The 26,880-nt window shown below is 32.2% G+C and overlaps 1 long non-coding RNA gene across 1 annotated transcript in view; it reads right to left on the bottom strand.

The window, feature by feature from the left end:
- Positions 1-7,189: 7,189 nt before the first annotated feature.
- LOC142162592 (uncharacterized) overlaps positions 7,190-26,880 on the bottom strand; it is a 293,983-nt gene continuing 274,292 nt past the window's right edge. The window contains exon 3 of the long non-coding RNA XR_012693822.1: positions 7,190-7,230. This is a non-coding gene — a long non-coding RNA (uncharacterized LOC142162592). The remainder of the gene's footprint in view (positions 7,231-26,880) is intronic.

The following is a 26,880-nucleotide window of genomic DNA, read 5'->3' on the forward strand; positions in this document are numbered from 1 at the left end:
CTTATCGCTAGAGAAGCTTATACTGGTTGAGACGAGGTTATTGGACCTGGGATCAGTGCGATCAGAGTTATGAAGGATATATTAAAGAGAAATTTTATTATTCAATTCAGAATGAGGTAATGGACCTTGTCAGGAGGATACATTCCATGATTTGTTGATTCGACAGGTGGTTATCAGTTTATACGCATCTCTTTTGTCGTGGGGGTATTGCGAGAGTTGGAACAGGACTTATACGCTTCATGAGGTGTGTTGTGGGCATCAAATTCATGGAATTGCAGCTATCATTGTTAGAGGATGTTATCATGGTCATGTGAATTATGCAGTACATGGTGTGAATTCAGCAAAGGTATACAATCATGTTTTGGTACAGTGTGTAGTGATTGATACGGTGTCTATATGTTAGAATCAGGTCTTGTAGAGAAATTCAGAGGTTGGAATTTGGTTTTAAGGATTATTGACTGAATAAAAAGGGAGAATATTCAATTTGGCTCGAGCTAATATACTCAACTAGGTTATGGCAGCACGGGCAGGTGCACGAGGTGTTAAACAGTGATTTTTGGCAACTCCGGAGAAGTTCTTAGCACGTTCGAGGATGAACGTATGTTTAAGTGGGGGAGAATGTAACAACCCGACCGACCATTTTAAGATATAGCATGTCGTTCAGTAGTTTGAGGCCTTACGTAGCTTCACTTTAAGTATTATGACTTGTATGTGTAGTCGGAATAAATTTCAGGAAGTTCAGTTTTGATTTGGGAAGCAAATTATAATTTCAGAAGCTTTAAGTTAGAATAATTGACTAAGCTTTAACTTTTGAGTAAATAACCTCGGAATCGGAATTTGAAGGTTCTAATAGGTTCGTAAGATGATTTCGGAATTTGGCGTATGTACAGATTGAGTATCGGGTGGCACGGAAGCATTTCGGCGCTTATTGTAGAAAGTTGGCATTTTGGAAGTTCTAGAATTTCATAAGTTTGGTTTGAAGTGGATTTTCATGTCATCGATGTCCGTTTGGAGTCTCCAGCCTTGGAATAGGTTTGTCTCGTGATTTGTGACTTGTGCGCAAAATTTGGTGTCATTCCGAAATATGTTAGTGTGGTTCAGACGCGTTCGCCGAAGTTGGGAAGTTTGAAAGTTGAAAGAGAGGTTTTGGTCGTTGATTCATGATTTTGATGTTATTTGTGGCATTTGAGACTTTGGATAAGTTTCTATAAGGTATTGGGACTTATTGGTGTGATTGGACGGGGTCCCGGAGGTTTCGGGTGTAATTCGGGGTGGTTTCAGACCAAGTCTGGGTGTTTTGATGTTGATGTTGCTGATATCTGGTTTCGTTCTTCACAAACACAAAGTGACTCATGTGTTCGTGAAGAAGACTTTTGGGGGCTACTGGATTTGCCCAATGTGAAGGCGATGGAAGAGATGTTAACGCGATACAGAAGCTGAGGCAACCTACGGGAACGTGACAGGGAGGTCACGAACGCGTAGAAGGAAAAGGGGATCTGGAATTAGAGGCGCTACGCTATCACGAACGCGACTCAAGTACCGCGAACGCAAAGGTGTAAGACATGGAGACATCACGAACGCGGGAAGTCTACTGTGAACGTGAAGATGAGATTTTGGGGTAGGGTCGTTTGGCATTCGCGATCGCAAGGGATATTCCGCATCGAGAATAGGGAGGAACTGGGCAGTGTGTTTTATATTACAAGATTCGGCTCATTCTCTCCTATTTTTCAGTAGATTGGGCAATTTTTGGAGCTTTTGAAGAGGATATTTCATCATCTATTACGAGGTAAGTGAATCCCGCGTATTGTAAGTTAAATATATGGTTTGCATATGGATTTATACATGAAAATTAGTAGAAATTTGGGATTTTGAAGAAAAACCTAGAAATTGGTATTTTTGGAATTTGGTCACGAAATTGGACATGAAATTTGAAATAAATTATATATTTAAGTTTGTGGTGCTATGGGTAAAGTTTATCTTCAAAAAATTTCGGAACCTGGGCACGTGACCCGGAGGGTTGACTTTATTACTTCTCGAGAGGAGTTGGGAATTTTTTATGAATTTATTTATTATGAGTATTAGAGTGTATTTTCATTGGTTTGCATATTTGTTTGACTAGCTTCAGATCGTTTGGATTTGGATTGAAGAGTTAGAGAGGTATTGGAGCCGGTTATGGAACTTCGGAGCGAGGTAAGTCTCATGTCTAACCTTGTTATGGGGAAACTACCCCTAGGTGATATTTATTGTTAGGTGCAACTTTTTGTGGATGCTGCATACGTACGAGGTGATGAGAGTCTGTACGTAGCTAAATCATATTTATGTCTGGGTAAACTTAGGATCTTATCATGTAATATTTGAATTATTTGAACTCATTCTGCTGGCTTAATTAATTGAAGCTATAACTGAATTTGGTTTAGAAATAAATATATGTATAATAGACCGAGCCTTATCACTTTGAATTGTGGGTGATTAATTTGAGAAATAGTAAAGATTATAATCATAGTGTGCTCGTGTATTGTATTGTGAGCATGTGCCTCGTAATTTAGTAACTTCCTTCCTTTTCTTGTGGAGAGGGCCGAAAGCCTAGGGAGTCTATAGATGCATCTATGGATTGTGTCGCACGTCCCTTGGCAGTGTACACATTATTCGGCATCGGGCTGAATGACCTAGGCATAATCGTGCGTTACATCGCTAGTAGTTTGAATATTTATGAGATAAACTTTCCACTGATGCCCAACATTTTATTGTATTTCTTACTTAATTGGTGTTGACACTTGGCATTTTTCTGAGATATTTATGCTTTTAAGGAAATAATTTATGCTTTAAAGGAAATAATTGGAACATTATGAAATTACAGTTTTACTCCACTATTGTTTTGCGCTTCATATTTGTTATGAATTATCATATTATTTATTTATTTGGACCTCTAGTAAGTGTTGATGTCGACTTCTTCGGGGATAGGATAGATACTTATTGGGTACGCGTTGATTTACGTACCCATGCTGTACTGCTGCACTAAATGTACAGGATCTTACACGTCATTTGGTGATCACCTTGGTACGTAGACGCATCTGTTGAGGAGACTTTATTTGAGCTACAATTTAGGCTACGCATCGCAGTTCACCGAGTCCCCATTGTACTATTTGTGTTATCCTGTCTTATTTATATTCAGGACAGATGTTGTATTATTGTTGTACTCCTTAGAAAAAGGCTCATGCACTTGTGACACCAGGTTTTGGGAGTTTCTACTAGGTGTTTAGTATGGTAGTTCACATAACTATTATCATCTACCCTGTAAATTCTATTTATTACTGTTCAATTATTAGAAATTAGTAATTTCAATGTAATAAAATGGGTAATCTAATTGGTAAATTAACGTTGGCTTGCATGATGGCGGTGTTGGGCTCCATCACGACTTGTAGTGGATTTTGGGCCGTGACCTTTCTCTATGTCTATGGAGTAGTTCTCTTTAGGGTTTAGTGGACTTGGTGTATTGATACTGGTTTGTGGATTATAAATCTAGTAATAATGTATTTAATTGTTTTGGGATGTTTTAACCATTGCATCTATATTCACTTGTTAATGTAATCGATAGAGGCATAACTTGTGATATCCTTGCATACTATTTTGTTGGTTGAAGTGATGAATTCTTTTTAGTAATTGAAAGAGGCTAGTTGAGTTGTTGATTAAACTTAGTTAGGAGGATAATTGGGAGAGGTTCTCCTAAAGACCAATCTACTACGAATTCTTGCATATCTTTACTTGCTTAAATTGGTTCATCTTTTGAGGCTGAGGCTTAATCGAGAGAGAAGTTTCTACTAAACAATTTAACTAATAACGAACTGAATTCGGGAGACTCATCTGAACATTAGAAGTGAATTATCTAGAGTTAGGTCCCAAACATTTGTCTTGCACCTATCCTATCAACCCTATCTTCTCCTAATTGATAACTTTCTTTGCTCATACTTGCGTTGATTGTCACTAATCAATAGTTTAGGTTCTTAGTTAATTTTAGTTTTAATCATATAAATATCCATTGTTGATCATATTGGATAGCAATATAGCTACAAACTATGATAATAACTATTTAACTCTAATCCCAGTGGATATGATATTATACTATACTATATTCGACTAGCGAGCATATTTAAGTGTGTGTTTTGCGCTCATCAAGTTTTGGTGCCGTTGCTGGGGATTGGCAATTAATAGTGTTTGAAATAGTTTGTAGTGGTAATTCAGGAATTTTTCTTTTTATTTTATTTTTCTCTTTTTACGCTTGGTGTTCTTTGACTGTGCGCAGGCTACAGGTTAGATTGATGCATGACTCGATCTTCTGGAAAAGAATGCAACCATACGAACTAGAAATTAAGAAACAACTGCGACAGTTGAGGAAGGAATGAAATCTCTCTGAGAATATAGAGAAGGTTAGGCAATCCTCAACAAAGAAAAATATGGTTGGAGATGACGATAATGTAGATTTGGCTGAGAGAGAGGTAACCCAGCTCAGAGAGAAAGCTGCAAAGGATGCTGAAGAAGCAGCACTTAGAGATGTGTAAATTGCTTATAAGGAGGAGAGGGCTCGAAGATGGCTCAGAATCAGCCCTTGGGTGCTGGGAGACCACTTGGAGATTATGCGAGACCCGTCTCGAACCAAGGCATATCAAGTGTGAGACCACCTCCAGTTGCAGCTAACAATTTTGAGTTGAAGCAAGGGTTGCTTCAAACCCTTCAAAATTGTTGTGACTTAAGAGGAAAGCAAAACGAAGATCTAAACAATCATTTAATGGACTTCTAGGAGATTATGAACACCTTTCAATACAATGGTGTGTCACAAGATGCAGTTTACTTAAGGGCATTCCCCTTCACACTCAAAGATGATGCAAAGCACTGCCTTCGAAGCTTGCCCTATGGATCAATTAGAATATGGGACAAGACCAGAAAATTTCTTGACAAATATTTCTCCTCAGCTAAAATGGGCAAGTTTAGAAGGGAAATCCATAACTTCTTTAAGAACAAGATTGAAACCGTGTTTGAAGATTGGGAGAACTTTAAGGATATAGTGCTTAAGTGTCAACATATCGGAATTGAACTCTGGAAGCAACTCCAGGATTTTTGGGTTGGATTGACACCGACCTCATGGAGAACATTGAGCAATGCAGCTGGAGTGTTACGCCCCACGATATTACATCGATATTACGTCCCGTAGTATTATTTTATGATGATGTTACGTCCAGAAGTATTATATTATGATGATGTTTTTCCTACAGTATTACATTACGATGATGTTATGCTTTGCAGTATTAAATTACGATGATGTTGTACCCTATAGTATTGTACGTTGAATTTGTCATAAGGTAATTGACATCAGTCCAAGGAAAAGATTATTTTGAGATTATAAGGATTATGCTATTTTAAACAAGTAATGAGCAAATTCGTGAAGGTGAGAGGGGAAGCAAGTCAAAGAAAATGAATTTTCGTCCAAGTTTGGCATGTTGGGATAAAATACGGGCCGAGTGTTAATACCCGATATTTATGGACTAGTACCATACAAGGTACCACATGACCATGATAGTAAGGTGTATAAGGTATGTTAAAAGTGACTAGTATTTAAGTCATTTGAGATAATTCTTAGTTATGTGGATAATTGGATAATTATTGGTTAACGGGGGATTAATAATTTATTAAATTAGGAATTAATTAAGACATTTGGATAGAATTCTTGAAGCCCAACATGGCAGCTGATGACTCTTGAATTATGTGGTAAGGTGGCCTAATTAAGCAAGGACGAGTCATTCATGTGGGGCCCACTCAATAAAATAAAAATTTCATCTTTCTAATTCATTAAAGAGATATGGAATAAAAGATTCAACAATGATTTTATATGAAGTCTTCGACAAGCTAATGGATGGAGTTCTTAACTTTGAGAGATCTTCTAATCTCATTAAAGTATGAAGCCTTCTTAATGAGATATTTGTTTGGTTATGCTACATTTTGTGATGCTAATCTTAACGGATTTTTCCCTACTCCGGTCTTGTCATCAAGTGTTTTGTCGTGATTTTCATATGTTAGAAGGATTGTCAATAGAATCGGCTTTGGTATGTTAAGGCTATCCCTTATTTCCTTTTTGTCACGACTCAAACTGATGGGCCGTGACGGGCACCCGGTACCTTACTCAATCGAGTACCAACATAACATATCTTTTCATGTCAAACTATCATAGATTACTAAGCCGGAAGGCTGCCGTGAGATAAGTAGAATACATCATGTGATACCAACTTATACATAAGACATACGGGCCTATAAGGCCAAAATAACTACTCGTACACTGAACATAGGTCTTACGTACATGACATCTTTCTACAAGCCTCTAAGAATTCATTATTTTCGTAAAGGTCGAGACAGAGTCCCGCCATACCAAACAATACGCATCTAAATAATGCTAACCAAACAAGCAATTCCGAAGCAAATGGAGCGCACCAACATCTTCCTCTAAGTTGATAGCCTACTTGGAGGGCTCTCGACATGTCTATCGGGACCTGCGGGTATGAAACGCAGCATCCCTAGGCAAAAGGGACGTTAGTAAAAATAATATACCGAGTATATAAGGAATGAAAATCAGTAAATAATAGACATGAGAGAAACACGGAGTAAAAGACTCGACATATACGTTTGCATAGCTTTGTGAATCATTTTAATTTTATAATAGCATGCATATGCGTATAAATGTCATACCATGCGTGGGTATATATGTTCATAACATCATCAATGTCACGACCCAAACCGATGGGCCGCGACGGGCACCAAGTACCTTACTTAACCGAGTACCAAACATAACATATCTTTTTTATTGCACTTTCATTGGCAAAGGGGCCAAACGGTCTATCATGGGCTAACCAGAATAAACATAGAGGAATACTCAATATAGGACGACCCAACGTGAAATAAAAACTTATACATGTGATATATGGGCTTATAAGGCCAACATGATCATTTGTAAACTTAAAACATAGGCCGGCAAGGTCATACAAGCATTCGTATACATGACATCTGTCTACAAGCCACTAAGAGTAAACACTTAACATAAAGGTCGGGACAGGGCCCCGCCATACCAAACAATACGCATCTAAATGATACTGGCCAAACAAGCTACTCCGCAGTAAATGGAGTGCATCAACATCTTCCGCTTAGCTGATAGCCTACTTGGAGGACTCTCGACCTGTCTATCGGGACCTGTGGGCATGAAACACAGCATCCCCAAGCAAAAGGGATGTCATTATGAATAATGTACCGAGTATGTAAGGCACAAAAATAAGTACATAAAAGACATGGAAGAAATATAGAGTAAATGACTCAACCTGTAAGTCTAGATAACTCTGTAAAATCATGAAATACTTATAGTGTCATGCATATGTATATGAATGTCATGTTGTGCATAGGTACATGTGTTCATAACATTATCAAGCCTCTGAGGGCATCCCATCATATCATCTCGGCCACTGTGGGCAAAATCATCAACGTATATCAACTAATCAGGTGGTAGTGCGTATATAATGTCGTAACCTTTTTCCTTATCCCACACATATATACGCGTATAGAACGCTATTTGGTCATGGGTCAATGTCCATGTAAATGCAATGCATGAGAAGTAGGTCAATAAAATCTCTCGGAATGTCATAAGACCATTATGCCTTTGAAAAATATCATAATGTAAACTTTTTCAACTTACGTATTTTTTTGAGACCCATGAACAGATGATAGAACAATAAGATATATGGGAATTCAAGAACATAGGCACCCCTAATACTTCTTTGAATAGAGTCATTTATGGAAGTTGTGCATTTGCTCATTTCATTTGTATCGTATGGATCATGCCAAAAGGAAAGAAGGGATAGCCTTAACATACCTGAGTCGATTCTCTTGAGAAAGATTACACTGTACTTCCTTAGAATTGCAAAATCTTACGTTAATTTTAATTGTTGAAGGTCTTGGGCGTTGCTTACATGACTTTTGTTTGTAACACACAATAATTACGTTTGAATCGTCATCAGATGCATATGAGAATGTGTTTGTGATTTAAGTTGCTTATCAATCCATGTCTCTTAAGTTTAGAGATATGTTTTATACATGGATTGTGCAGCCACCACATAATCCTTAATGATTTTGTTCCTGCCACCTATCTTACAATAACTTAAGAGTCAAAAGGTTTAGGGGCTGCCACGTTTTGGGCCTTTTAGGCCTTATCCTAATCATAATTATTTACTAATTTATCTTATTAATCTCTCACTATCTATTAATTAACTAATTACCAACATAATTAAGAATTATCTCAAATTACTTAAAATACTTAAAATACTACTCACTTTTAATACACCTTACTATCTTGGACATGTGGTACCTTGTATGGTACTAGTCCATAAATACCGGGTATTTTAGCTCAGGCCGTATTTTATCTCAAAATGTCAAACTTCGGCGAAATTCATTTTCTTTGATTTGCTTACCCTCTCACCTTCACGAATTTACTCATTACTTGTTTAAATTAGCATAATTCTTATATAATCTCATTCCCGAACTTACGTCGATTAACATACGACGAAACTTTAAAGTACAAAAATGTGGGATGTAATATCTCATTTCCGAGCTTTCATCAATTTACTTATGGCGTAATTTTACGTATGAAAACATGGGGTGTAACATCATTCCCCCCTCCCCTTTGCAACATTCGTCCTCGAATGTTGACTGATGCACTTATTGTTCCCTTAACCCGTAGCTCTTGTGAATACTTTAATACTCTTCTTTCCATTTATGAAAATGTTCTTTGAATAATTCCAAAGGCCAGGGCATTCCCCACTTTAGGCTTCTTTCTCAGACTACGACTGATGGTCGGAATCCTTCCAATCTTATAACTGTTGCTAACTTCTATCATGCAGCCTGTACGACTCTGACCTTGGAGGTGCACCTATGCGACTCTTCTCTCCTTTTTCCTCCAGCTTTTAGCCCATCTCTAGGCCTCACTTTGTAAACATATACAGAGGTTGACAAGATTTCCCTCTGGGCATCTATAGGTATACTGAAGTTCTTTGCTCGGTACTTTGTCGAACTTATGAATATTGCTATATCTTATTTCATAGGACCGATTATCTATCCGCATGACTTTACTGCATCTAAGTAGATCATAATATACCATAACTGTTACCTCAATTTATCGTTACTGAGGCATTCTACCAAACTCTAGGTTACTATATGTATAAATCTATGTCCTTTAGTGCTTCCTCATTACTGTTCATCTTAAGAATGACGGCCTAATCTCACCTCATACGGGCCGAATGAAGCCCTAATCAAGCAACTCCAGTCACTGCTCCTTCAACTCAGGTGGAGCCATACAATATGGAGGAATAGAGATGGGCTGAGCGCCTGGTAACAAATCAATACCAAAGTCAATATCCCTATTGGGCGACATGCCTGGAAGATCTGCTAGAAATATATCTAGATAATCCCTCACTAGCAGAACTAACTCCACGGTAGGAGTATCAACACTGACATATCTCACATAAGCTAGATACGCATCACACCCCTTCTCAATCATTCGCTGAGCCTTTAGAAATGAAATAACTCTACTAGGAGTGTAATCTAAGGCACCTCTCCACTCTAACCGTTGTAATCCTGGCATAGCCAGCATCGCGGTCTTGGCGTGGCAATCAAGAATAGCATAATAGGGCAACAACCAGTCCATGCCCAAAATAATATCAAAGTATACCATACTGAGCAATAATAAATTGGCTTTGGTCTCAAAACCACTAAGAACAACCAAACACAATCAATACACACGGTCAACAACAATAGAATATCCCACAGGCATAGACACACAGACAGGAGAACTGAAAGAATCACGGGATACACCAAAATAAGATGACACATGGGAATAAGTGGAGCCTGGATCAAATAAGACTGATGCATCTCTATGACAGACCAGAACAATACCTGTAATAATAAAGTAAGATGCAACTACCTCTGTCTGAGAAGGAAGAGCAAAATATCTTGCCTGGCCTCCCTCTAGGGTGACCTCTACTTGCCCGACCTCCACCTCGAGCTGGCTGAGTAGGTGGAGTGGTAGCTGGTGCTGTAACCATAGCCTAAGGACCCGGTGGAGAACGCGGTGCTTGAGTAGTCTGTGGAGGTGAACCCCTCCCAAGTCTATGGGAATCCCTCACCATATGGCGAGTGTTACCACACTCAAACAAGCTCTCGGAGAACGTGGTTGTTGTGGTTGGCTCGGGCCAGATTGGCTAGACTGACCACTAAAAGCCCCCCGTGCAGGAGGTGCGCTAGACACTGATGGTGCATAATAGGGAACCTGGGGCCTAGGAGTCGCCGGAATACCATTGGCGAATGGAAGTGCTGAATGAACACGGCGATTCACATAGCCCCTACCATGGCGAGCTGTAGTTGGGGCACGAGTACCACTATATGCGCCAGACACTAGAAACCTCATGGCCTCTAGGGTTTCTAAGAGGGAAAGGTGTTTTAATGGAGAGGGAATGGTTTATTGGGCCAGACTTGGGGCAGATTGGGCAATTGACTTGGATTTAGCATTTGGGCCACCTCTTTAGCCCAATTCCATTAAATAGGAGGGCAGCCAATTTTCCCTTTTCTCTTCTTTATTAGCCTTTTGCAAATTTAGCCACTTTAAACTCTAATTTAGTTTAATCTAATTTGTATGGCCAAATTATTTATCTATTTTGCCTAATTAATTAACTAACCTAAGAATGCATTTTTTTTGATTTTTTAGTTATCTAAATGATGCATTTAGCAATGCAATTAATTCCTAAATACAAATTAAACCTAAGATGACATGAAATTAAAATGTGACAATTTTTATGGTTTTCTTATGATTTTATAATATTAAACATGCATGAAATGCAACTAAATAAAGGAAAACTCCTAAAATCCATGTTTATTATTTTTGGTCTATTTTTAGGAGTTATTTCCATGTAGGGCAAAAATTAGGTGCTCACAATAACAGAGGTATGTACAATTGGCCACACCCATCTCATTTATGCCCTATGGGGCTAACAAAAGTAGTATAAGAGAAGGACGAATATAAGGATCCGGCTGGGGTTAGAGTGACCCAAAATGGTAGATGAATTGTTTGCATTAGTTGAGATTTCCGAAGGATATTGCAAATATGCTAATAGATCCACCCAGATGGTGCACTCTAAACTAGTACAGCTAGATATGAGTACTACAAAGATAGGCATTGGAAGCCTTAAAGGGATAAATATTACCTTAGTATGACTCCCGTCCCTAGTAGAGCGAGAATATTAGGCAACCCGAAGAGCCAGGGGATGGAGCAAGGGAAGCTAAAAGCAAAAGAATGTCTTGTTGGAGTTTTTAGAATAAAGTGATATGCATAAATGTTAGCAGGGAAATAAGGAGAGAGTTAATGAAGCATTATGAGTAAGATGTGATACATGGATGACAATGGTAGATCAAAAAAATGACAGCATTACAGAATCTATAGTCAAGGGAAGGAAAATATAAGAGGTGATAGGCATTGAGACAACAAAAGAGTATAGGCCATAAAGTCATATCCTCATTTCAATAAATAAGTTCGTGACTCCAACGCGACTACCAGAAGGACCCCTAGAGTAATAGGTCAGTATGGGGTGGTGAACAAGATAAACTAAACATGAATTAGGGACTGAGTGATTTGATAATAGTCGGCATCATGAGAATTTTAGATATTGCATTCCGGTGATAGTAGAATGGACGACAAAAGAATAACCTTTAAAGGTCATTTAGGAATACGCTTTCGTAAAGCAAGAAAGGTGAGCAAAGTTAATCTTAAGGGATGGTATGTGCTAGTTACACTAAGTGTCACCCTCACGAGTAAGGAATTTTGTTATCCTTGGTATAGAAGAATTACTGCGAGGCGAGTAAGGGTCATCGATGATGTGAAAAGACTCCTAAGAGGAAGAGGTAAAACATCTATAGGTAGCTCGTCGTAGCACTAAATCTTAGTACTCCCCTAAGGGGGGATATGGGGTGATGTGGCATTAAGTCCGAATTAAGTGGTTCTAGTAAGTATAGTATGGTAAAGGAAGAATGTGATACAAATGAGAGAGGGATGATATTGCACTTATTCAAATCCTACAGATATTCTACGATTCCAAGACATTATGCAAACCCGACGTCAAGGAGAGGAAGTAAGGGTTCCTTCCCGGGATGTTATTGATAAATAAAGAGCCAGCTCAAGATGTAAATTAAGACAAAAGAAATAACCCAAGAAAGATAACGTGGAGTAATGATATGAGAATGGGCCAACGAGTAATTAGTAGTTGATTCTGGAGTAATTCCACAACTAAAAATAAACATTTATATTAAGAAGCAAATCATGAAAAATAACACTGACATTAATAGTACAAACCCGCAAAACAGTGAAACAATCAAAATAACTAAGAAATCGCAAAAAATTAGGAAGAAACTAAAGAAACTATATATAGAATATGAATACTTAAGTATCACAAAAATAAACAAAGCTAGGCTGTCCAAATTAATCGATATAATATCTAAAACAGAATATAAATATATTTGTTATCTAAAGGATAAAAGATGAATAAAGAAGAATTCGCATTAGAAGAGAAAACATATGAGAATCCAGAAGGATTAAAAATAACAATAATATTTTCTAACTTAGGAAGAAGATATAAAAAAATAGGAAATAACCTAAACTTAATGTTAGAAAAAGAAACTGTAAAACTAGAGGATAGTTTAACCGCCATGGTTAGAATAACAAAAGAAAACGAAGAAATAGATAGAAAACGAGAGATTAAAGAAATACAACAGCAAGCTAAAGAAAAAATACAACAGATAGAGGAAGTAAAAAACACTAAAATAACAGAATTAGAAAAAGAATTAGAGATGCTAAAACAGATATATGCAAATAAACTAAAAGAAAAGGAAAAACGTAAAGAAGAAGAAGAAGAACTAAAACTAACAAATGAGATAGAAAGATTCAAATTACAGTTAGAAGAAGTACAGGAGAGTCCATCAAAAATAAGTATAAACGAAATAAATGACCAAAGTGATAAAGACACAGAACTAGGAGAAAACTATTCAGAAACAAGTGAAACATACACAGAACTTATAGAAAAAACAGAAAAGATAAAAATAAACCCAGAAATAAATACAGGAGATATGAACGAAGATAAACCAAGCATATCAGGAATAAAAAATCCAAAACAATTAAACCCAACCTATTACAGAGTAAGTTATGATGCATATGACAGAAACAAAACATTATGGGATAAAAGGTTAAATAAGAAATGGGCACCAAGACAGATAACTGAACAATATAATTTTTTAGATCTAGATTGTGTAGCAGATATAAATAAAACAATACAATTATGGATAGGATATATCTCAAAACAACTAATAGATAATAAAATAACAATAACGGAAACACCAGGATATATAGAAAGAACATTAATAGGAACTGTAAAATTATGGTTACAAAATTTATCAAGTGAAAGCTTAGACACATTAAGGAGTAATAAAAAACTTGACGGTACAACTACAACAACAGTTACAGATATATTAAATAAATATGAAATAGCAATAAGAAATGAATTTAGTAGTATGACAACAGAAGTAGAAGAACAAAATAAAGAAAAAATTACAAATAGAAATTTAATGACAAAATTAGCAATATGTAATATGTGTTATATAGATGAATATACTTGTGCATTTAGAGACAATTATTATAAAGGAACATATAGTCCAGATGAAAGTAAAGAGATAAGAAAATTATATTTTACAAAATTACCAGAACCCTTTAGCTCAAAAATAATAAAAAGTTGGAACGAAGCAGGACTAGCAGATACATTAGGAGTAAGGATAAAATTTCTACAAAACTGGTTTATAGAATTATGTGAAAAATATAAAGAAAACATGAAAATGGAAAAAATATTAGTAAAAAATTTGGCATGTTGCAAAAGTAGAATAGCACCCCAATTTGGCTGCACAGATAAATATTACAAAAAAGAAGGAAAGAAAAAGAAATTTAAATCAAAATATTCAAAGTATAAATATAGGAAACCAAGAAGAAGATATTATGTAAAAAATTATAAACATAAAAAACCATATAGGAAAAAGAAAAAACTAACAGAATGTACTTGCTATAATTGTGGAAAGCTAGGACACTTAGCCAAAGATTGTAAATTACCAAAAAACCCAAAGAAGAAACAAATTACCGAAATATTGATAGATAATGATAAATATACACAAGTAGAATATGTAGATTATGAATTAAGCAGTGAAGACAGCATATATGAGATATCAGAAAACGAGTTCTCTGAAAATGAAATAAACAAGGACATAGAAGAGTCAGATGAAGAAAATTATGACTGAAAAAGATATACAAATTATACAACAAGAAGAACACCAAGATGAACAATCTTCAGAACAAAAAATAATATTTGACGCTAATATATTTTAACAAATAAAAGGAAAAGAATTGGATCTAAGTATAGACAAAATATTAGAAGTACCAACAATAAAGAATTGGTTTAAAAGACAAAAAGAAGAATACTATGTAGTAAGCCAAAGAGAACATATAATAGATTGTAAATACATCAAAGGTAAAGCACAAATACCAATTTTAAATAAAAGACTACTAAATAAAGAAATACAAGATATAAAAGCAAAAAATCCAATAAAATATGTACACTTAGGAGGAACGGAGATCCTAATAAAAGCATGTTTTAGGGAAGGAATAGATACCCCTATAGAAATATACTTGGCAGATGATAGGATTGTACAACCTATAGAAAAGAGTATAATAAGTGCTGTAAGAGGTAACTTAATATACCAAAAATTTAAATTTATAGTAAGTGCTAACTATTCAGTAGCAGTAGATGATAAAAATATAGATAAATCATTAGTATTATACTGAAAAATGTCTGGAATAGAATTAGCACCAAGAAGTAAAATATTCACAGCAAGATGTAAAAATCTATATGTCTTAACAACAAAACATAAGATAACAGCTAAAAATAAAATAAATAAAATAAAAATAGAAAATCCATTTGAAAGAATAGTATCAGTTATAGACAACAATGATTACAGTTATACAGAAATAGACATGGATGAAGATTTAGAAATAGTAAAAGAAAGATTAAGCACATCAAAACGAATAAATAATGAAATGCCAGAAACATCATCAAGAAGTACATCAAGAAGTACATCAAAAAGAATAAATTATACCACTCCACAAAAATTAATAGAACAAAAAATAGAAGAAATAAACCCACATCATTATTATATAACAGGAATAATGGACCAAAGAAAATATTTAATACTAATAAATACAGGGCAGGAAGAGAATTATGTTATAAGAGAACTAATACCAGAACAAGAGATAGTAACAATAGAACAACAAAATTCAGAACTACCAAAAGCGTTAAGAAAAAACGAAGAAACAACTGAAAAAGAATTAATTATTGGAGGAATACCAATATTAATAAATTTTAAAATATATCAAGGAGATAAAAATATTACACTAGGGATAAAATGGTTAGAAAAAGTCAAACCATATAAATTAGAAGATAGGCAATTAACAATAAGTTATGAAAATAAGAAAATAATAATAAAAAGAACTTTGATATAATGCCAAAGATATACATACTTTCCAAAATAATAGTAGAAGGATATTATAATAGATATTATACACCTATGGTGGATACATGAGCAGAAGCTAATATGTGTAGACATAATTGTTTACCAGAAAGTAAATGGGAAAAGCTAAAAACCCCCATAGTAGTAACAGGATTTAATAATGAAGGAAGTATGATAACATATAAAGCAAGAAATATAAAAATACAAATATGGGATAAAATATTAACCATAGAAGAAATATATAGTTACGAATTCACAAATAAAGATATATTATTAGGAATGCCATTTTTAGATAAATTATACCCACATATTATAACAAAAACATATTGGTGGTTTACTACCCCGTGTAAACAAAAATTAGGAGCAAAAAGAGTAAATAATAAAGTAAGAAAAACAACACCCTGGATTAAAGGAAGTGAAAAGATTACCCAAAAATTAGAAAATGTAATACAAAGTAACCATAATATAGAGATAATCATTTTCTCAATAAATAAGATAAAACCACTACAAGATAAACTAGAATTACTATATAATGATAATCCACTCCAAGGATGGGAAAAACATCAAACAAAAATAAAGATTGAACTAATAGATGAAAATAGCATAATAACACAAAAACCTTTAAAATACAATTTTAATGATTTAACAGAATTTAAAATGCATATAAAAGAATTATTAGATAATAACTACATACAAGAAAGTAATAGTAAACATACTAGCCCAGCATTTATAGTAAATAAGCATAGTGAACAAAAAAGAGGAAAAAGCCGTATGGTTATAGATTATAGAAACTTAAATGCAAAAACAAAAACATATAATTATCCGATACCAAATAAAATACTAAAAATTAGACAAATACAAGGATATAACTATTTTAGTAAATTTGACTGTAAATCAGGATTTTACCATATAAAACTAGAAGATGAATCTAAAAAGTTAACAGCATTCACAGTACCACAAGGATTTTACGAATGGAACGTATTACCTTTTGGATATAAAAATGCACCAGGTAGGTATCAACATTTTATGGATAATTACTTCAACCAATTAGAAAATTGTATAATATATATAGATGATATATTGCTATATTCTAGAACAGAGAACGAACATATAAAACTACTAGAAAAATTCATACACATTGTAGAAATATCAGGAATAAGTTTAAGTAAAAAGAAAGCAGAAGTAATGAAAAATCAAATAGAATTTTTAGGTATACAAATAGATAAAAACGGAATAAAAATGCAAACCCATGTAGTACAGAAAATAATTAACTTGAATGAAACACTTGATACAAAAAAGAAGATACAATCATTTTTAGGATTGGTTAACCAAGTAAGAGAATATATTCCTAAATTAGCAGAAAACTTAAAACCATTACAAAAAAAATTAAAAAAGGACATAGAATATCATTTTGACGAAAAAGATAAAATACATATACAGAAAATAAAAAATATGTGTAAAAAATTACCAAAACTATATTTTCCAGATGAAAAGAAACAATTTACATATATTGTAGAAACTGATTCTAGTGATCACAGCTACGGAGGAGTTCTAAAATATAAATATGATAATGAAAAAATTGAACACCATTGTAGATATTATTCCGGATCATACACGGAACCACAATTAAAATGGGAAATAAATAGGAAAGAACTATTTGGATTATATAAATGTTTGTTAGCATTTGAGCCATATATTGTTTATAACAAATTTATAGTAAGAACAGATAATACACAAGTAAAATGGTGGATAACTCGGAAAGTACAGGATTCAGTAACTACAAAGGAAATAAGGAGACTTGTATTAAATATACAAAATTTTACATTTACAATTGAAGTAATACGGACTGACAAGAATGTTATTGCAGACTACCTATCAAGACAAAGGTACCCAAACAGATGAAAGCCAAGAATCAAAAGACATATTTACAATCCTTACTACTCTATCCTTACAGATGGAGAGTATGGGAAAAAGATTACAACAGCTAGAAAGTCAGCAGCATGACTATAAAAATGCGGAGCTAAGTCAATCGGAAGACTCTAAACTTCCAGAGGTAGAAGGAGACGTTGGGAAACTCCAAAAAACCCATAACACAGTTGCTTTATATACAGCTGCAGGTACAAGCAAACAAGTTAGCAAAAAGCCACATATCAATGTATACCTAAATACCGTATTTGATAAGCCATTTACATCAAAAAAGCCAAGAGAAGCAATAGTTATAGCCCCACAAACTTCAACCTATGCTAATAGCCTACACCACAACAAAAAGGTATATAACCATATTACTCAAACATATATTGAGAATATATATAAAATCCAGACATTTCTGAACCTAAACCCTAGATCAACAACTACTACAGATCCAACACAAGATTATGTAACCCAAAAACTACAAGGATATAATAGGCTTATAGCCCAGCCAAAAACAAAAGCAAACCTAGTAAAAACATGTTACAACTACGGACTACTTAGCACAGTATATACCCATGACGGAGAAGAAATAATTGGAATACCAGAGCTATACAAAGCATTTGTCACCTTCAAGAGAATTACAAAAGGCAACCTATTCTTCATCAAATTCTATACAGCACCAGCGGAAATACTATATGATGAAATAAAACCCATAATACAGGTGATAAAAATAGGACTAACACGAGATATGATAATACCGGAAGAGATAGAGAAACAACCGGAGATACAGAAAATGGAGATACCAAGTTTCTATGCTAATAAAAGAATAATTGGTATAGCAACTATTATTCAAGAACTAGCTAACAATTATCTACAAGGAAATGCTATCTGGAGCTACTATTCCAGAGACCAATTGATGATATATGCCAACTCGAAGGAACTACGACAAGGAGATATGGATGAAGTCCAGAAATGGATTTTATCATTATTAAAGCCAGAAATGCAACCAACTACCAGAGCATTGAAAAAAGAATTTATTTCAAACGAGTTATTAACAAGATACTGCAAACTAGTAGGACACAAATATCCAGACCACATATGTTCAAAGTGCAACGGAGATGATAACTATGTACCAGAAGTCCAACTAGAATGAAGGTATCAACAAGAAGACAAAAGAAGAAGACAGCTACTGGAAACATATAATGTAAAGTAAATAGTACTAGTCGCATTCATGAACAGTAAAGGTCGTTCATGAATAGTAAGAGTCATAAAGTAAATAGTATATGTCATAATCATGAACAGTAAAGGTCGTTCATGAATAGTAAGAGTCATAAAGTAAATAGTATATGTCATAATCATGAACAGTAAAGGTCGTTCATGAATAGTAGGAGTCATTTGTAAACAGTAAGAGTCGTTTTAATTTTCTTTATATAGAATGTAAATCTGAGGAAGGAGGACATCCTCAGACATCCTCACCTTCTCTCTCTTATCTTCTCTCAATAAAATATCTAATTATATACAAACTTCTGAAAGCTATGGAGCATTCAAACGAGTTACAAAACCAGGTAAGTTTATTTATAATCATGTTTAACTAAACTCTTATATTCCTTATAATCTCTTGAATATCATAATTGTTTATCATGTTATAGTACTGTTATAAAGAACATCTTGAGAAAGTTTGCCTGTCTAATAATGCTGAGAGTAGTTAAGCCCAGACTATGCCATCCTAAAGTGGAAACCAGTAGGCAAGGAAGCCGTTTAGGGGAGTACACAGAGTTGAGGCGCTGTTAGGGTAAATGATTGAAGCATGAAAAACATGGTAGTGACCAGAAAAGATTGTTCAGTATAACTTATTAAAATATGATAAACTCTATGATAAACAAAGAGGTTAGAGGGAATATGTTTAGTAAACACATGATAAGGATAAATAATAAATCTAAATGAACAACCACACGTATTTATTAGAAGAAAATATTGACTACAAAATACTTATGTTATATATCTTTAAGAGACTTAATAACGATGTTAATAGAAAAATTTACGATATTTTAGTTACTTTTGAAATAATATATGTAATGGAACAAGCATTTACAGAACTAATTGTATCACATGAAATAGATATATTAGATCTATATGAACTAGATTTATATTCAGACTAATGATCACATATCAAGTTAATAAAATCTTTTTATAAATGAAACATAACACTTTTCATTATATAAGATTCTATAATACCCAGAAATGGAAACTTCTTAAAAACCTCAGTAACATAAATAGAAAAATAGATTGTGTTAAATACAATATTAAAACCTGCAAAGATATTATTAGATATAATAAATTACGTAATAAAGCTTTATTAACTATAGAAAATGAAATTGAATTTTATGAAGATAAACTTGAAAGTTATCAACACAGAAAAGAAATAACACTGAGAAATATAGAAACTATGGATATATGTATCAACATGTATACATCTCAGTATTAATATGAACAAATCAAAAATTGATAGTTACAAATATTTTAAGTACTGGTTAGAAATTCTAAAACATATAAATATGTCAAAAATAATATTAGAAAAAAATATAGAAGAATATCAAAAAACTAAAGATATTAAATACTTAGAATACACACTTGATAATATAAAAGAAATTTCAAGGTTAATTTCGTTAGCTACAGATAATCATGAAAAAGCATTTAATTCCACAACTACATAAAAAAGATCCTATGAAAAATAAGATGAACTCAAACAACCCCCCCCCCCCAAATTGGAAGGAAGACATCCTCAGACATCCTCACCTTCTCTCTCTTATCTTCTCTCAATAAAATATCTAATTATATACAAACTTCTGAAAGCTATGGAGCATTCAAACGAGTTACAAAACCAGGTAAGTTTATTTATAATCATGTTTAACTAAACTCTTATATTCCTTATAATCTCTTGAATATCATAATTGTTTATCATGTTATAGTACTGTTATAAAGAACATCTTGAGAAAGTTTGCCTGTCTAATAATGCTGAGAGTAGTTAAGCCCAGACTATGCCATCCTAAAGTGGAAACCAGTAGGCAAGGAAGCCGTTTAGGGGAGTACACAGAGTTGAGGCGCTGTTAGGGTAAATGATTGAAGCATGAAAAACATGGTAGTGACCAGAAAAGATTGTTCAGTATAACTTATTAAAATATGATAAACTCTATGATAAACAAAGAGGTTAGAGGGAATATGTTTAGTAAACACATGATAAGGATAAATAATAAATCTAAATGAACAACCACACGTATTTATTAGAAGAAAATATTGACTACAAAATACTTATGTTATATATCTTTAAGAGACTTAATAACGATGTTAAAAGAAAAATTTACGATATTTTAGTTACTTTTGAAATAATATATGTAATGGAACAAGCATTTACAGAACTAATTGTATCACATGAAATAGATATATTAGATCTATATGAACTAGATTTATATTCAGACTAATGATCACATATCAAGTTAATAAAATCTTTTTATAAATGAAACATAACACTTTTCATTATATAAGATTCTATAATACCCAGAAATGGAAACTTCTTAAAACCCTCAGTAACATAAATAGAAAAATAGATTGTGTTAAATACAATATTAAAACCTGCAAAGATATTATTAGATATAATAAATTACGTAATAAAGCTTTATTAACTATAGAAAATGAAATTGAATTTTATGAAGATAAACTTGAAAGTTATCAACACAGAAAAGAAATAACACTGAGAAATATAGAAACTATGGATATATGTATCAACAGGTATACATCTCAGTATTAATATGAACAAATCAAAAATTGATAGTTACAAATATTTTAAGTACTGGTTAGAAATACTAAAACATATAAATATGTCAAAAATAATATTAGAAAAAAATATAGAAGAATATCAAAAAACTAAAGATATTAAATACTTAGAATACACACTTGATAATATAAAAGAAATTTCAAGGTTAATTTCGCTAGCTACAGATAATCATCAAGAAAGATAACGTGGAGTAATGATATGAGAATGGGCCAACGAGTAATTAGTAGTTGATTCTGGAGTAATTCCACAACTAAAAATAAACATTTATATTAAGAAGCAAATCATGAAAAATAACACTGACATTAATAGTACAAACCCGCAAAACAGTGAAACAATCAAAATAACTAAGAAATCGCAAAAAATTAGGAAGAAACTAAAGAAACTATATATAGAATATGAATACTTAAGTATCACAAAAATAAACAAAGCTAGGCTGTCCAAATTAATCGATATAATATCTAAAACAGAATATAAATATATTTGTTATCTAAAGGATAAAAGATGAATAAAGAAGAATTCGCATTAGAAGAGAAAACATATGAGAATCCAGAAGGATTAAAAATAACAATAATATTTTCTAACTTAGGAAGAAGATATAAAAAAATAGGAAATAACCTAAACTTAATGTTAGAAAAAGAAACTGTAAAACTAGAGGATAGTTTAACCGCCATGGTTAGAATAACAAAAGAAAACGAAGAAATAGATAGAAAACGAGAGATTAAAGAAATACAACAGCAAGCTAAAGAAAAAATACAACAGATAGAGGAAGTAAAAAACACTAAAATAACAGAATTAGAAAAAGAATTAGAGATGCTAAAACAGATATATGCAAATAAACTAAAAGAAAAGGAAAAACGTAAAGAAGAAGAAGAAGAACTAAAACTAACAAATGAGATAGAAAGATTCAAATTACAGTTAGAAGAAGTACAGGAGAGTCCATCAAAAATAAGTATAAACGAAATAAATGACCAAAGTGATAAAGACACAGAACTAGGAGAAAACTATTCAGAAACAAGTGAAACATACACAGAACTTATAGAAAAAACAGAAAAGATAAAAATAAACCCAGAAATAAATACAGGAGATATGAACGAAGATAAACCAAGCATATCAGGAATAAAAAATCCAAAACAATTAAACCCAACCTATTACAGAGTAAGTTATGATGCATATGACAGAAACAAAACATTATGGGATAAAAGGTTAAATAAGAAATGGGCACCAAGACAGATAACTGAACAATATAATTTTTTAGATCTAGATTGTGTAGCAGATATAAATAAAACAATACAATTATGGATAGGATATATCTCAAAACAACTAATAGATAATAAAATAACAATAACGGAAACACCAGGATATATAGAAAGAACATTAATAGGAACTGTAAAATTATGGTTACAAAATTTATCAAGTGAAAGCTTAGACACATTAAGGAGTAATAAAAAACTTGACGGTACAACTACAACAACAGTTACAGATATATTAAATAAATATGAAATAGCAATAAGAAATGAATTTAGTAGTATGACAACAGAAGTAGAAGAACAAAATAAAGAAAAAATTACAAATAGAAATTTAATGACAAAATTAGCAATATGTAATATGTGTTATATAGATGAATATACTTGTGCATTTAGAGACAATTATTATAAAGGAACATATAGTCCAGATGAAAGTAAAGAGATAAGAAAATTATATTTTACAAAATTACCAGAACCCTTTAGCTCAAAAATAATAAAAAGTTGGAACGAAGCAGGACTAGCAGATACATTAGGAGTAAGGATAAAATTTCTACAAAACTGGTTTATAGAATTATGTGAAAAATATAAAGAAAACATGAAAATGGAAAAAATATTAGTAAAAAATTTGGCATGTTGCAAAAGTAGAATAGCACCCCAATTTGGCTGCACAGATAAATATTACAAAAAAGAAGGAAAGAAAAAGAAATTTAAATCAAAATATTCAAAGTATAAATATAGGAAACCAAGAAGAAGATATTATGTAAAAAATTATAAACATAAAAAACCATATAGGAAAAAGAAAAACTAACAGAATGTACTTGCTATAATTGTGGAAAGCTAGGACACTTAGCCAAAGATTGTAAATTACCAAAAAACCCAAAGAAGAAACAAATTACCGAAATATTGATAGATAATGATAAATATACACAAGTAGAATATGTAGATTATGAATTAAGCAGTGAAGACAGCATATATGAGATATCAGAAAACGAGTTCTCTGAAAATGAAATAAACAAGGACATAGAAGAGTCAGATGAAGAAAATTATGACTGAAAAAGATATACAAATTATACAACAAGAAGAACACCAAGATGAACAATCTTCAGAACAAAAAATAATATTTGACGCTAATATATTTTAACAAATAAAAGGAAAAGAATTGGATCTAAGTATAGACAAAATATTAGAAGTACCAACAATAAAGAATTGGTTTAAAAGACAAAAAGAAGAATACTATGTAGTAAGCCAAAGAGAACATATAATAGATTGTAAATACATCAAAGGTAAAGCACAAATACCAATTTTAAATAAAAGACTACTAAATAAAGAAATACAAGATATAAAAGCAAAAAATCCAATAAAATATGTACACTTAGGAGGAACGGAGATCCTAATAAAAGCATGTTTTAGGGAAGGAATAGATACCCCTATAGAAATATACTTGGCAGATGATAGGATTGTACAACCTATAGAAAAGAGTATAATAAGTGCTGTAAGAGGTAACTTAATATACCAAAAATTTAAATTTATAGTAAGTGCTAACTATTCAGTAGCAGTAGATGATAAAAATATAGATAAATCATTAGTATTATACTGGAAAATGTCTGGAATAGAATTAGCACCAGGAAGTAAAATATTCACAGCAAGATGTAAAAATCTATATGTCTTAACAACAAAACATAAGATAACAGCTAAAAATAAAATAAATAAAATAAAAATAGAAAATCCATTCGAAAGAATAGTATCAGTTATAGACAACAATGATTACAGTTATACAGAAATAGACATGGATGAAGATTTAGAAATAGTAAAAGAAAGATTAAGCACATCAAAACGAATAAATAATGAAATGCCAGAAACTTCATCAAGAAGTACATCAAGAAGTACATCAAAAAGAATAAATTATACCACTCCACAAAAATTAATAGAACAAAAAATAGAAGAAATAAACCCACATCATTATTATATAACAGGAATAATGGACCAAAGAAAATATTTAATACTAATAAATACAGGGCAGGAAGAGAATTATGTTATAAGAGAACTAATACCAGAACAAGAGATAGTAACAATAGAACAACAAAATTCAGAACTACCAAAAGCGTTAAGAAAAAACGAAGAAACAACTGAAAAAGAATTAATTATTGGAGGAATACCAATATTAATAAATATCAAGGAGATAAAAATATTACACTAGGGATAAAATGGTTAGAAAAAGTCAAACCATATAAATTAGAAGATAGGCAATTAACAATAAGTTATGAAAATAAGAAAATAATAATAAAAAGAACTTTGATATAATGCCAAAGATATACATACTTTCCAAAATAATAGTAGAAGGATATTATAATAGATATTATACACCTATGGTGGATACAGGAGCAGAAGCTAATATGTGTAGACATAATTGTTTACCAGAAAGTAAATGGGAAAAGCTAAAAACCCCCATAGTAGTAACAGGATTTAATAATGAAGGAAGTATGATAACATATAAAGCAAGAAATATAAAAATACAAATATGGGATAAAATATTAACCATAGAAGAAATATATAGTTACGAATTCACAAATAAAGATATATTATTAGGAATGCCATTTTTAGATAAATTATACCCACATATTATAACAAAAACACATTGGTGGTTTACTACCCCGTGTAAACAAAAATTAGGAGCAAAAAGAGTAAATAATAAAGTAAGAAAAACAACACCCTGGATTAAAGGAAGTGAAAAGATTACCCAAAAATTAGAAAATGTAATACAAAGTAACCATAATATAGAGATAATCATTTTCTCAATAAATAAGATAAAACCACTACAAGATAAACTAGAATTACTATATAATGATAATCCACTCCAAGGATGGGAAAAACATCAAACAAAAATAAAGATTGAACTAATAGATGAAAATAGCATAATAACACAAAAACCTTTAAAATACAATTTTAATTATTTAACAGAATTTAAAATGCATATAAAAGAATTATTAGATAATAACTACATACAAGAAAGTAATAGTAAACATACTAGCCCAGCATTTATAGTAAATAAGCATAGTGAACAAAAAAGAGGAAAAAGCCGTATGGTTATAGATTATAGAAACTTAAATGCAAAAACAAAAACATATAATTATCCGATACCAAATAAAATACTAAAAATTAGACAAATACAAGGATATAACTATTTTAGTAAATTTGACTGTAAATCAGGATTTTATCATTTAAAACTAGAAGATGAATCTAAAAAGTTAACAGCATTCACAGTACCACAAGGATTTTACGAATGGAACGTATTACCTTTTGGATATAAAAATGCACCAGGTAGGTATCAACATTTTATGGATAATTACTTCAACCAATTAGAAAATTGTATAATATATATAGATGATATATTGCTATATTCTAGAACAGAGAACGAACATATAAAACTACTAGAAAAATTCATACACATTGTAGAAATATCAGGAATAAGTTTAAGTAAAAAGAAAGCAGAAGTAATGAAAAATCAAATAGAATTTTTAGGTATACAAATAGATAAAAACGGAATAAAAATGCAAACCCATGTAGTACAGAAAATAATTAACTTGAATGAAACACTTGATACAAAAAAGAAGTTACAATCATTTTTAGGATTGGTTAACCAAGTAAGAGAATATATTCCTAAATTAGCAGAAAACTTAAAACCATTACAGAAAAAATTAAAAAAGGACATAGAATATCATTTTGACGAAAAAGATAAAATACATATACAGAAGATAAAAAATATGTGTAAAAAATTACCAAAACTATATTTTCCAGATGAAAGGAAACAATTTACATATATTGTAGAAACTGATTCTAGTGATCACAGCTACGGAGGAGTTCTAAAATATAAATATGATAATGAAAAAATTGAACACCATTGTAGATATTATTCCGGATCATACACGGAACCACAATTAAAATGGGAAATAAATAGGAAAGAACTATTTGGATTATATAAATGTTTGTTAGCATTTGAGCCATATATTGTTTATAACAAATTTATAGTAAGAACAGATAATACACAAGTAAAATGGTGGATAACTCGGAAAGTACAGGATCCAGTAACTACAAAGGAAATAAGGAGACTTGTATTAAATATACAAAATTTTACATTTACAATTGAAGTAATACGGACTGACAAGAATGTTATTGCAGACTACCTATCAAGACAAAGGTACCCAAACAGATGAAAGCCAAGAA

The sequence above is a fragment of the Nicotiana tabacum genome, chromosome 8 (genome assembly GCF_000715075.1).
Source record: "Nicotiana tabacum cultivar K326 chromosome 8, ASM71507v2, whole genome shotgun sequence".
Lineage (NCBI taxonomy): Eukaryota > Viridiplantae > Streptophyta > Magnoliopsida > Solanales > Solanaceae > Nicotiana > Nicotiana tabacum.